Source organism: Panulirus ornatus, chromosome 49 (assembly GCF_036320965.1).
Source record: "Panulirus ornatus isolate Po-2019 chromosome 49, ASM3632096v1, whole genome shotgun sequence".
In the NCBI taxonomy this organism is placed as follows: domain Eukaryota; kingdom Metazoa; phylum Arthropoda; class Malacostraca; order Decapoda; family Palinuridae; genus Panulirus; species Panulirus ornatus.
This window is the reverse complement of record NC_092272.1, coordinates 12984057-12998336: the sequence shown is the minus strand read 5'-3', so window position 1 is coordinate 12998336 and position 14280 is coordinate 12984057. Positions and strand designations below refer to the sequence as shown.

At 42.5% G+C, this 14280-nt stretch overlaps 1 protein-coding gene across 2 annotated transcripts in view; it reads right to left on the bottom strand.

Annotated features, from left to right (window-relative positions):
• LOC139764410 (nephrin-like) overlaps nucleotides 1-12353 on the bottom strand; it is a 605317-nt gene extending 592964 nt beyond the window's left edge. For both annotated transcript variants that reach the window (XR_011716371.1, XM_071690970.1), the window contains exon 1: nucleotides 12086-12353. The gene's annotated coding sequence lies outside the window, so the exon portion shown is untranslated. The remainder of the gene's footprint in view (nucleotides 1-12085) is intronic.
• Between the last annotated feature and the right edge of the window lie 1927 nt (nucleotides 12354-14280).

The following is a 14280-nucleotide window of genomic DNA, read 5'->3' as shown; positions in this document are numbered from 1 at the left end:
AATGGCCCAACCCACCCCCATACACATGTATATACATACGTCCACACACGCAAATATACATACCTACACAGCTTTCCATGGTTTACCCCAGACGCTTCACATGCCTTGATTCAATCCACTGACAGCACTTCAACCCCGGTATACCACATCGCTCCAATTCACTCTATTCCTTGCCCTTCTTTCACCCTCCTGCATGTTCAGGCCCCGATCACACAAAATCTTTTTCACTCCATCTTTCCACCTCCAATTTGGTCTCCCTCTTCTCCTTGCTCCCTCCACCTCCGACACATATATCCTCTTGGTCAATCTTTCCTCACTCATTCTCTCCATGTGACCAAACCATTTCAAAACACCCTCTTCTGCTCTCTCAACCACGCTCTTTTTATTTCCACACATCTCTCTTACCCTTACGTTACTCACTCGATCAAACCACCTCACACCACACATTGTCCTCAAACATCTCATTTCCAGCACATCCATCCTCCTCCGCACAACTATCCATAGCCCACGCCTCGCAACCATACAACATTGTTGGAGCCACTATTCCTTCAAACATACCCATTTTTGCTTTCCGAGATAATGTTCTCGACTTCCACACATTCTTCAAGGCCCCCAGAATTTTCGCCCCCTCCCCCACCCTATGATCCACTTCCGCTTCCATGGTTCCATCCGCTGCCAGATCCACTCCCAGATATCTAAAACACTTCACTTCCTCCAGTTTTTCTCCATTCAAACTCACCTCCCAATTGACTTGACTAGTGGCTCCAACAATGTTGTATGTTTGCGAGGCGTGGACTATGGATAGAGTTGTGCGCAGGAGGATGGATGTGCTGGAAATGAGATGTTTGAGACAATGTGTGGTGTGAGGTGGTTTGATCGAGTAAGTAACGTAAGGGTAAGAGAGATGTGTGGAAATAAAAAGAGCGTGGTTGAGAGAGCAGAAGAGGGTGTTTTGAAGTGGTTTGGGCACATGGAGAGGATGAGTGAGGAAAGATTGACCAAGAGGATATATGTGTCGGAGGTGGAGGGAGCAAGGAGAAGAGGGAGACCAAATTGGAGGTGGAAAGATGGAGTGAAAAAGATTTTGTGTGATCGGGGCCTGAACATGCAGGAGGGTGAAAGGAGGGCAAGGAATAGAGTAAATTGGAGCGATGTGGTATACCGGGGTTGACGTGCTGTCAGTGGATTGAATCAAGGCATGTGAAGCGTCTGGGGTAAACCATGGAAAGTTGTGTAGGTATGTATATTTGCGTGTGTGGACGCATGTATATACATGTGTATGGGGGGGGGTTGGGCAATTTCTTTCGTCTGTTTCCTTGCGCTACCTCGCAAACGCGGGAGACAGCGACAAAGTAAAAAAAAAAAAAAAAAAAAAAAAAATATATATATATATATATATATATATATATATATATATATATATATATATATATATAGCTTAGAATAGCTATTAAGATAACAGTCTAAGAATATTCACTGTTAGATAAGTTCATTTGTTATCTAAGTAGAAAACGATGTTAGATGGTTTCTAGACTCTAAAGATCTCGAGTGACATTTTACAACGCAAAACTAAACCTGGCGTTTAACAGTACAAAATGAAACCTGACATTAAACAGCGCAAAACGAGACCTTACGTTAAACAGTACCAAACAAAACCTGACGTTAAACTGTACAAAACGAAACCCGACGTTAAAATAGCGCAAAACGAAACCTTACGTTAAACAGCGCAAAACGAAACACGACATTAAACATAGCGCAAAATGAAACCTGTTGTTAAACAGTGCAAAACGAAACCTGACATTAAACAACGCAAAGCGAAACTGACGTTAAACAGTAGAAAGCGAAACCTGTCGTTAAACACGACGCAAAAAGGAACCTGACATTAAACACAGCGCACAACGAAACCTTACGTTAAACACAGCGCACAACGAAACCTTACGTTGATCATTCGCATCATTAGCGAAGGACTGCCTCCTGTAACCATTCTGTAATCCCCTGTAACCATTCTGTAATCCCCTGTAACCATTCTGTAATCCCCTGTAACCATTCTGTAATCCCCTGTAACCATTCTGTAATCCCCAGTAACCATTCTGTAATCCCCAGTAACCATTCTGTAATCCCCAGTAACCATTCTGTAATCCCCTGTAACCATTCTGTAATCCCCAGTAACCATTCTGTAATCCCCAGTAACCATTCTGTAATCCCCAGTAACCATTCTGTAATCCCCAGTAACCATTCTGTAATCCCCTGTAACCATTCTGTAATCCCCAGTAACCATTCTGTAATCCCCTGTAACCATTCTGTAATCCCCAGTAACCATTCTGTAATCCCCAGTAACCATTCTGTAATCCCCTGTAACCATTCTGTAATCCCCTGTAACCATTCTGTAATCCCCTGTAACCATTCTGTAATCCCCTGTAACCATTCTGTAATCCCCAGTAACCATTCTGTAATCCCCAGTAACCATTCTGTAATCCCCAGTAACCATTCTGTAATCCCCTGTAACCATTCTGTAATCCCCAGTAACCATTCTGTAATCCCCAGTAACCATTCTGTAATCCCCAGTAACCATTCTGTAATCCCCAGTAACCATTCTGTAATCCCCAGTAACCATTCTGTAATCCCCTGTAATCATTCTGTAATCCCCTGTAACCATTCTGTAATCCCCTGTAATCATTCTGTAATCCCCAGTAACCATTCTGTAATCCCCAGTAACCATTCTGTAATCCCCTGTAATCATTCTGTAATCCCCAGTAACCATTCTGTAATCCCCAGTAACCATTCTGTAATCCCCTGTAACCATTCTGTAATCCCCTGTAACCATTCTGTAATCCCCTGTAATCATTCTTTAATCCCTGTAACCACTCTGTAATCATCTGTAACCCCTCTGTAATCCCCTGTAACCCCTCTGTAATCACCTGTAATCACTATGTAATCCCCTGTAATCACTCTGTAATCCCCTGTAACCATTCTGTAATCCCCTGTAACCACTCTGTGATCATCTGTAATCATTCTGTAATCCCCTGTAACCACTCTGTAATCCTTTGTAACCATTCTGTAATCCCCTGTAACCATTCTGTAACCCCCCCTCACCAAACCTTAATGTTCCCTTCTCTGTAACGCCCAATAGCAGGTCTCCAACCCAGTAAGCTGATGGTATGGGTATATTCCACATCAGTAGGTGGGAATGGGAATGGGAATGGGGGATGGGGGAAATGGGATGACGCTTACCATTCCCTTGTATTGAGTTCTCGCGGTGGCCTGTAGTCGATAGGGTTACGCCTTATGTGTTCTGTACCGGTACTTCTACCACGTACTGTATTCGCTCATGTATCCTAGTTCATACGCCCATACCCTGGCGTATGACGCTTTCCAATTCATACGCCCATTCCTTGGTGTATGACGTACCTCAGTTCATACGCCCGTTTCCTGGCGTATGACGTACCTCAGTTCATACGCCCATTCCTTGGCGTATGACGTATCCCAGTTCATACGCCCATTCCTTGGCGTATGACGTATCCCAGTTCATACGCCCATTCCTTGGTGTATGACGTATCCCAGTTCATACGCCCATTCCTTGGCGTATGACGTATCCCAGTTCATACGCCCATTCCTTGGCGTATGACGTATCCCAGTTCATACGCCCATTCCTTGGCGTATGACGTATCCCAGTTCATACGCCCATTCCTTGGTGTATGACGTATCCCAGTTCATACGCCCATTCCTTGGCGTATGACGTATCCCAGTTCATACGCCCATTCCTTGGCGTATGACGTATCCCAGTTCATACCTCCATTCCTTGGCGTATGACGTATCCCAGTTCATACGCCCATTCCTTGGTGTATGACGTATCCCAGTTCATACGCCCATTCCTTGGCGTATGACGTATCCCAGTTCATACGCCCATTCCTTGGCGTATGACGTATCCCAGTTCATACGCCCATTCCTTGGTGTATGACGTATCCCAGTTCATACGCCCATTCCTTGGTGTATGACGTATTCCAGGTCATACGCCCATTCCTTGGCGTATGACGTATCCCAGTTCATACGCCCATTCCTTGGTGTATGACGTATCCCAGTTCATACGCCCATTCCTTGGTGTATGACGTATCCCAATTCATACGCCCATTCCTTGGCGTATGACGTATCCCAGTTCATACGCCCATTCCTTGGCGTATGACGTACCTCAGTTCATACGCCTATTCCTTGGCGTATGACGTACCTCAGTTCATACGCCTATTCCTTGGTGTATGACGTATCCCAGTTCATACGCCCATTCCTTGGTGTATGACGTATCCCAGTTCATACGCCCATTCCTTGGTGTATGACGTATCCCAGTTCATACGCCCATTCCTTGGCGTATGACGTATCCCAGTTCATACGCCCATTCCTTGACGTATGACGTATCCCAGTTCATACGCCCATTTCCTGGCGTATTCTGAAATCATGCACCAAGCTCCCTTATATACTCATTCATACACTGTCATCTCCCTTATTCTAACCCCGTATATCATACTCTTCCTTGAACTGAATCATACAGAATACGCGCCCTTAAACACACCACACTCATACCACGATTCATATACCGTGTCGCCCCGTATTCTGATTCATACACCCTGTCGCCCCGTATGATTCATACACCCTGTCGCCCCGTATGATTCATACACCCTGTCGCCCCGTATGATTCATACACCCTGTCGCCCCGTATGATTCATACACCCTGTCGCCCCGTATGATTCGTGCACCCTGTCGCCCCGTATGATTCATACACCCTGTCGCCCAGTATGATTCGTGCACCCTGTCGCCCTGTATGATTCATACACCCTGTCGCCCAGTATGATTCATACACCCTGTCGCCCTGTATGATTCATACACCCTGTCGCCCAGTATGATTCGTGCACCCTGTCGCCCTGTATGATTCATACACCCTGTCGCCCCGTATGATTCATACACCCTGTCGCCCCGTATGATTCATACACCCTGTCGCCCAGTATGATTCATACACCCTGTCGCCTCGTATGATTCATATACCCTGTCGCCCCGTATGATGCATACATCGTGTCGCCCCGTATGATTCGTACACCCTGTCGCCCCGTATGATTCGTGCACCCTGTCGCACCGTATTCTGATTCTTACATCCTGTCGCCCCGTATGATTCGTACACCCTGTCGCCCCGTATTCTGATTCTTACATCCTGTCGCCCCGTATGAATCATACACCGTGTCGCTCCGTATGATTCATACACCCTCTCACCCCGTATTCTGATTCATACACCGTGTCGCCCTGTACGATTCACACACCCTGTCACCACGTATTCTGATTCATACACCGTGTCGCCCCGTATTCTCATTCATACACCGTGTCGCCCCGTATTCTCATTCATACACGTAACCCACAGTCTCAGTTCATATATATACCACACACTCTCTCTCTCTCTCTCTCTCTCTCTCTCTCTCTCTCTCTCTCTCTCTCTCTCTCTCTCTCTCTCTCTCTCTCCCGTATTATAAATCACACGTTACACGGCTGCATGATTATGCATATACCTCAACCTGCCACTGGGTTATTCATGCACTGTTCTCTGCCTTGCCGTATTTCACATTCACCTCACACCGTTTTCCTTGCGTTCATGTGGTAACACCATTTTCCTTGCGTTCATGCAGTAACACCGTTTTCTTTGCGTTCATGCGGTAACACCGTTTTCCTTGCGTTCATAAGGTAACACCGTTTTCCTTGCGTTCATGCGGTAACACCGTTTTCCTTGCGTTCATAAGGTAACACCGTTTTCCTTGCGTTCATGCAGTAACACCGTTTTCTTTGCGTTCATGCGGTAACACCGTTTTCTTTGCGTTCATGCGGTAACACCGTTTTCCTTGCGTTTATGCGGTAACACCGTTTTCTTTGCGTTCATGCGGTAACACCGTTTTCCTTGCGTTCATGCGGTAACACCGTTTTCCTTGCGTTCATGCAGTAACACCGTTTTCCTTGCGTTCATGCAGTAACACCGTTTTCTTTGCGTTTATGCGGTAACACCGTTTTCTTTGCGTTCATGCGGTAACACCGTTTTCCTTGCGTTCATGCAGTAACACCGTTTTCTTTGCGTTCATGCGGTAACACCGTTTTCCTTGCGTTTATGCTTAGGAAACTCAGTCTTTTTTGGGGGGACTTTAGACGGAGGTTCGAACCACGGAAGGCAACAATGAATGTAAGATAAATAAAGAGCATTATTATTTTTTTTAATGTCAGAAAAACATGGCACCAGAAGCATTATTAAACGAAATAGCGAACTCGTTAGAAAGTCATTCGTTAAACCAGTGTTATAATGACAATGTTCACGCTGGACCCCGAGGTGAGCATTATGAAGATGGGGCATCGACCAGCGAAGGATATTACTGAGTCCAAGATCGACACACTTGGAGCATTATTGGCTCAAAGATTGACACACTAGGAGCATTATTGGCTCAAAGATCGACACACTAGGAGCATTATAAGGATCAAAAGTTAAACACAGTTGGAGCATTATTGGCTCAAGGATCGACACACCAGGAGCATTACTGGCTCAAGGATCGACGCACTAGGAGCATGATAAGGTCAAGAATAAACACATTTGGAGCATTATTGGCTCAAAGATCGACATACCGGGAGCATTATAAGGATCAAAGATAAACACATTTGGAGCATTATTGGCTCAGAGATCGACACACTAAGAGCATTATTGGCTCAAAGATCGACACACTAGGAGCATGATAAGGTCAGGGATAAACACATTTGGAGCATTATTGGCTCAAGGATCGACACACTTGGAGCATTATTGGCGCAAAGATCGACACACCAGGAGCATGATAAGGATCAAGGATAAACACATTTGAAGCATTATTGGCTCAAGGATCGACACACTTGGAGCATTATTGGCTCAAAGATCGACACACTTGGAGCATTATTGGCTCAAAGATCAACACACCAGGAGCATTAAAAGGTCAAGGGTAAACACAGCTGGAGCATTATTGGCTCAAAGATCGACACACTAAGAGCATTATTGGCTCAAAGATCGACACACTAAGAGCATTATTGGCTCAAAGATCGACACACCAGGAGCATTATAAGGATCAAGGATAAACACACTTGGAGCATTATTGACTCAAAGATCGACGTACCAGGAGCATTATAAGGATGAAGGATAAACACACTTGGAGTATTATTGGCTCAAAGATCGACACACTAAGAGCATCATTGACTCAAAGATCGACGTACCGGGAGCATTATATGGATCAAGGATAAACACATTTGGAGCATTATTGGCTCAAGGACTGACACACCAGGAGCATTATGAGTCAACGATCGACACACCAGAAGCATTATGCGCTCAAGGATCGACACGCCAAGAGCCTTACTGAGTTAGGGATCGACCTACTAGGAACATTACTGCCTCAAGGACTGAGAAAAGATGAGCATTATTGGATGAAGGACAGACGTACCTGGAGTATAATTTGGTTAAGTACTGATCGACACAATATAACACGGAAACACCAGAGGAATTACTGGCTCGAGGGTCGACACACTAGGAGCATTATTGGGTCAAAAGGATCGGCACACTAGGAGCATTATTGGGTCAAGGATCGGCACACTAGGAGCATTATTGGTTCAAAGATCGACACACAATAGCATTACCCGGTAAAGAGTCGATAAACCAGGAGCATTATGAGTTCAGGATGGACACATCGGGAGCATTATGGGTCAAGGATCGACACACCAGGAGCATTATGAGTCAAGGATCGACACACCGGGAGTATTATGAGTCAAGGATCGACACACCGGGAGTATTATGAGTCAAGGATCGACACACCGGGAGTATTATGAATCAAGGATCGACACACCAGGAGCATTATGGGTCTAGGGTCAACACACCGGGAGCATCGACACACCAGAAGCATTATGGATCAAGGATCGACACGCCAGGAGCATTGAGTCAAGGATCGACGCACAAGAAGCATTATGAGTCAAGGATCGACACTCCAGAAGCATTATGAGTCAAGGATCGACACACCAGAAGCATTATGAGTCAAGGATCGACACACAAGAAGCATTATGGATCAAGGATCGACACACCAGCATTATGAATCAAGGATCGACACACCAGCATTATAAATCAAGGATCGACACACCAGAAGCCTTATGAGTCAAGGATCGACGCACCAGGAGCATTATGAGTCAAGGATCGACGCACCAGGAGCATTACTGGCTCAAAGATCGACGCGGAAGAAGCATTATTTTCTCAAAGATCGACGTACCAGGAGCATTATTGGCTGAAAGATCGACGCCCCAGAGGCATTATTGACTCAAACATCGGCTACCGGGAGCTCAAGGATCGACGTACCAGGAGCATTATTGGCTCAAAGACCGACTCGGAGGAAGCATTATTGGCTCAAAGATCGACGCATCAGAGGCATTATTGGCTCAAAGATCGACACGGAGGAAGCATTATTTTCTCAAAGATCGACTTACCAGGAGCATTATTGGCTCAAGGATCGACACACCAGGAGCATTATTGGTTCAAGGATCGACACAACAGGAGCATTATTGGTTCAAGGATCGACGCACCAGGAGCATTATTGGCTCAAAGATCGACTCGGAGGAAGCATTATTGGCTCAAGGATCGACGTACTAGGAGCATTTTTGGCTCAAGGATCGACGCACCAGGAGCATTATTGGCTAAAGGATCGACGTACCAAGAGCATTATTGGCTCAAGGATCGACGTACCAAGAGCATTATTGGCTCAAGGATCGACGTACCAAGAGCATTATTGGCTCAAGGATCGACGTACCAGGAGCATTATTGGCTCAATGATCGACTCGGAGGAAGCATTATTGGCTCAAAGATCGACTCGGAGGAAGCCTTTTTGGCTCAAGGATCGACGCACCAGGAGCATTATTGGCTCAAGGATCGACGTACCAAGAGCATTATTGGCTCAAGGATCGACGTACCAGGAGCATTATTGGTTCAAAGATCGACTCGGAGGAAGCATTATTTTCTCAAAGATCGACGTACCAGGAGCATTATAGGCTCAATGACCTACTCGGAGTATAATTCTAGGAATATAATTCAATATACCATCTGCATAGAAAACGTCATGTCGACCCTTTAATCCAGTTACCCGCTTCGTCTATTACGAAAAGTAACTAACGAAGCGGGGCAGCGAAATCACGAAGCGCGGCAACGAAATCACGAAGCGGGGCAACGAAATCACGAAGCGGAGCAACGAAATCACGAAGCGGGGCAACGAAATCACGAAGCGGGGCAACGAAATCACGAAGCGGGGCAACCAAAATCACGAAGCGGAGCAACGAAATCACGAAGCGGGGCAACCAAAATCACGAAGCGGGGCACCGAAATCATGAATCGGGGCAACGAAATCACGAAGCGGGGCAACGAAATCACGAAGCGGGGCAACGAAATCACGAAGCGGGGCAACGAAATCACGAAGCGGGGCAACGAAATCACGAAGCGGAGCAACGAAATCACGAAGCGGAGCAACGAAATCACGAAGCGGGGCAACGAAATCACAAAGCGGGGCAACGAAATCACGAAGCGGGGCAACGAAATCACGAAGCGGGGCAACGAAATCACGAAGCGGGGCAACCAAATCACGAAGCGGGGCAACAAAATCACGAAGCGGGGCAACCGAAATCATGAAGCGGGAGCAACGAAATCACGAAGCGGAGCAACGAAATCACGAAGCGGAGCAACGAAATCACGAAGCGGGGCACCGAAATCACGAAGCGGGGCAACAAAATCACGAATCGGGGCAACCGAAATCACGAAGCGGAGCAACGAAATCACGAATCGGGGCAACAAAATCACGAAGCGGGGCAACAAAACCACGAAGCGGGGCAACGAAATCACAAAAAGCGGGGCAACGAAATCACGAAGCGGGGCAAACAAGTGGGAGCCAAGGCCCCCATTGGGGAGCCACCTTAGAAGATGTTTCAACCCAGCACCCTCCCCCCCCCCCCCCAACACACACACACACACACACACACACACACACACACACACACACACCACACACTGATATCAACAATGACATGTGATTTACATACATAAAAATAACCAGGCCAACTGAACTCCTTGAATTCTCTTTTTCCTATAAGCCTCGCGAGGAAAAAGGAATAATACTCGGTGACTGGACAAGTGAAGTGCCACTTCAGATGTGAATTAAATTTCGCACTCGAGGGTAATACCATAAGTCTTTGGTTAACTAAGTCTGTGTGTCCATGTCAGAGCATTATTATTATTATTATTATTATTATTATTATTATTATTATTATCATTATTATTATTATTATTATCATTATTATTATTATTATTATTATTATTATTATTATTATCATTATTATTATTATTACTATTATTATTATTATCATTATTATTATTATTATTATTATTATTATTATTATTATTATTATTACTATTACTATTATTTTTTTTTCTTTTTCATACTATTCGCCATTTCCCGCGTTTGCGAGGTAGCGTTAAGAACAGAGAACCGGGCCCCAGAGGGGAAAATCCTCACCCCCCCCCCCCCTCTGCTCCTTCCCTTGGAAAATTAGAAAAAAAAACGAGAGGGGAGGATTTCCAGCCCCCCGCTCCCTCCCCTTTTAGTCGCCTTCTACGACACGCAGGGAATACGTGGGAAGTATTCTTTCTCCCCTATCCCCAGGGATAATTATTATTATTATTATTATTATTATTATTATTATTATTATTATTATTATTATTATTATTATCATTATTGTTATTATTATTATTAGTAGTAGTAGTATTAGTATTATCATTATTATTGTATTACATCTACCATCATTAGTAGTAGTATTGCTGTAATATAAGAATCAATAAATGAGTTATCATTATCATCATTACTTTATTATCACTATCATTAATATCATTGCTATTACATTTATCATTATCATCATCAGTGATAGTGTAGTAATATTAGTTTTCATTATTATTGTTATTATTATTGTTATTATTATTATTATTATTATTATTATTATTATCAGTATTACCATTGTTATTATTATCATTATCATCATTATTATGATTATTATTATTATTATTATTATTATTATTATTATTATTATTATTATTATTATTACCATTATTATTATTATTATCATCATTATTATAGTTATTATTATTATCATTATTATTATTATTATTATTATTATTATTATTATCATTATTATTATTATTATTATCTACTCCTGCATGTATTTCCACTTACTAAATACGGAAGAAAGATAATTATTAATTCATATCACATTTAGAAATTACTACAGGTCACTGAGCAATGCAATATGATAATCTTGACCAAGAGTGGCCCATATCCTGTGCGATGCCTTCAATGCAGTAAAGTCTGAATATATAATAAGTCGAGCAATTGCAAGACAAGCATAGTCCACCCTCTGTAGTCCACATGCCGTTTTCTACCTCGGTTTTCTATGGTTATGTTTACCTTGATTTTCTTCATTATAGATTTCTTTTTTTTCTTGCCAGTGCAAAAGTCTCTATTGTACACGTGATATTATATTTATCTATCTATCTTTCTATCTATCTACCTATCTACCTATCTATCTAATCATCTATCTATTTATCTATATACATACATCCCAATTTCTATGAAATGGTCCTGGTGTTTCCCAGGAAGCATTATTCCCCAAAAGGCTCCTGCATCTCAGGGCTGCGCTACCTTCAGTAGCAGGGGAAAATGACTCCTCTACAGCAGTAAGCTGCTTGAAGAAACTGAAATCTCAATGATAAAGTCTCGCCAAAGGTAACTTTTCATGTGCGATGTAACCTTTCGCAGGCGGAGTACGGTAACACCTATATATATATATATATATATATATATATATATATATATATATATATATATATATATATATACATATATATATATATATATATATATATATATATATATATATATATATATATATATATATATATATATATATATATATATATATATATATATATATTTGACTTCAGTACATGCAAATATATATGGATAGAAAGAGCTGTACTTACCACTATTTAATATCTGAAGTAAATGCAGTTTGCCCACTTGGCCACAAAACACATTAGTTACGAAAAGAAAAAGTAAAAATAAAAAAAAAAGAAATGTCAACTTGTAACACCACTAAGCATAAGTTGTCACACAGTCGTAATGATCATAAACACACCAGATCCGACATCCCTAATTCATTCCATGGCTTCCCCCTCCCTCACTCCGCGACATCTACGGGTAGCGAACCCTCGAAAGCAGGCCCCGAGGAGAGACGACCAGCCACCCACATCCGACCATGTCCGACAGACAACTGAATGCTCGGTCACTCCCCCACCCCAGCCGTGGGCCCTGCATCGAGCGTTATTCAGACCTCAACCGACCTCCGCAGTTTTGACTGGGTCTTGTACCAGCTGGGGCAATCCTTTTGATCCACCTCCTCTGTTTTGCATATCCTTCTAACGTTTAAAACAACTGTACAGAGAACTCTCTCTCACACACACCCACAACCCTCCCCCAAACCCCCAAGGGGTAAATTTTCTTTCAAATAACGCGCGAAAGAGTTTTGCAATATTTACAGCCCTTGTAACTACAGTGGCATTCACTTGAATTTCTTCAGCGCTTAGCATTTTTTTTTTCCCTTTCAGCAAAAGCGCCAAAAATTGAAAGCGAAAGAATGCAACATTAGAAAGTGTTATTTAAAGTTATAATTTCTGAGGATTATATTCTTTTCATGTTATCTAAGACGGCATGAGCAATTTCCAACACATAGGTAAAAACATTATATATATATATATATATAATAATATATATGATATATAAAATGGGTATGTTTGAAGGAATAGTGGTTCCAACAATGTTGTATGGTTGCGAGGCGTGGGCTATGGATAGAGTTGTGCGCAGGAGGATGGATGTGCTGGAAATGAGATGTTTGAGGACAATGTGTGGTGTGAGGTGGTTTGATCGAGTAAGTAACGTAAGGGTAAGAGAGATGTGTGGAAATAAAAAGAGCGTGGTTGAGAGAGCAGAAGAGGGTGTTTTGAAATGGTTTGGGCACCTGGAGATAATGAGTGAGGAAAGATTGACCAAGAGGATATATGTGTCGGAGGTGGAGGGAACGAGGAGAAGTGGGAGACCAAATTGGAGATGGAAAGATGGAGTGAAAAAGATTTTGTGTGATCGGGGCCTGAACATGCAGGAGGGTGACAGGCGGGCAAGGAATAGAGTGAATTGGATCGATGTGGTATACCAGGGTTGACGTGCTGTCAATGGATTGAATCAGGGCATGTGAAGCGTCTGGGGTAAACCATGGAAAGTTGTGTGGGGCCTGGATGTGGAAAGGGAGCTGTGGTTTCGGTGCATTACACACGACAGCTAGAGACTGAGTGTGAACGAATGTGGGCTTTTTTGTCTTTTCCTGGCGCTACCTCGCTGAGGCAGGGGGCAGCAATGCTGTTCCCTGTAGGGCGGGTGGCGCTAGGAATGGATGAAGGCAAGCAAGTAAGAATATGTACATATGTATATATCTATATGTCTGTTTACGTGTACGAATATGTGTATATGTGCGTGTATGGGCGCTTATGAATATACATATGTGCATATGAGTGGATGGTCCGACCTTCGTCCGTTTCCTGCGGTATACAGCTATTATATATATATATATATATATATATATATATATATATATATATATATATATATATATATATATATATATATATATATATATTATCCCTGGGGATAGGGGAGAAAGAATACTTCCCACGTATTCCCTGCGTGTCGTAGAAGGTGACTAAAAGGGGAGGGAGCGGGGGGCTGGATATCCTCCCCTCTCGGTTTTTTTTTTTATTTTCCAAAAGAAGGAACAGAGGGGGCCAGGTGAGGATATTCCAAAAAAGGCCCAGTCCTCTGTTCTTAACGCTACCTCGCTAATGCGGGAAATGGTAAATAGTTTAAAAGAAAAAAAAAAAAAAAAAAGTATATATATATATATATATATATATATATATATATATATATATATATATATATATATATATATATATATATATATACATATATATATATATATATATATACATATATATATATATATATATATATATATATATATATATATATATATATATATATATATATATATATATATATATCTTTTTTTTTCTTTTAAACTGTTTGCCATTTCCCGCGTTAGCGAGGTAGCGTTAAGATGTGTTTG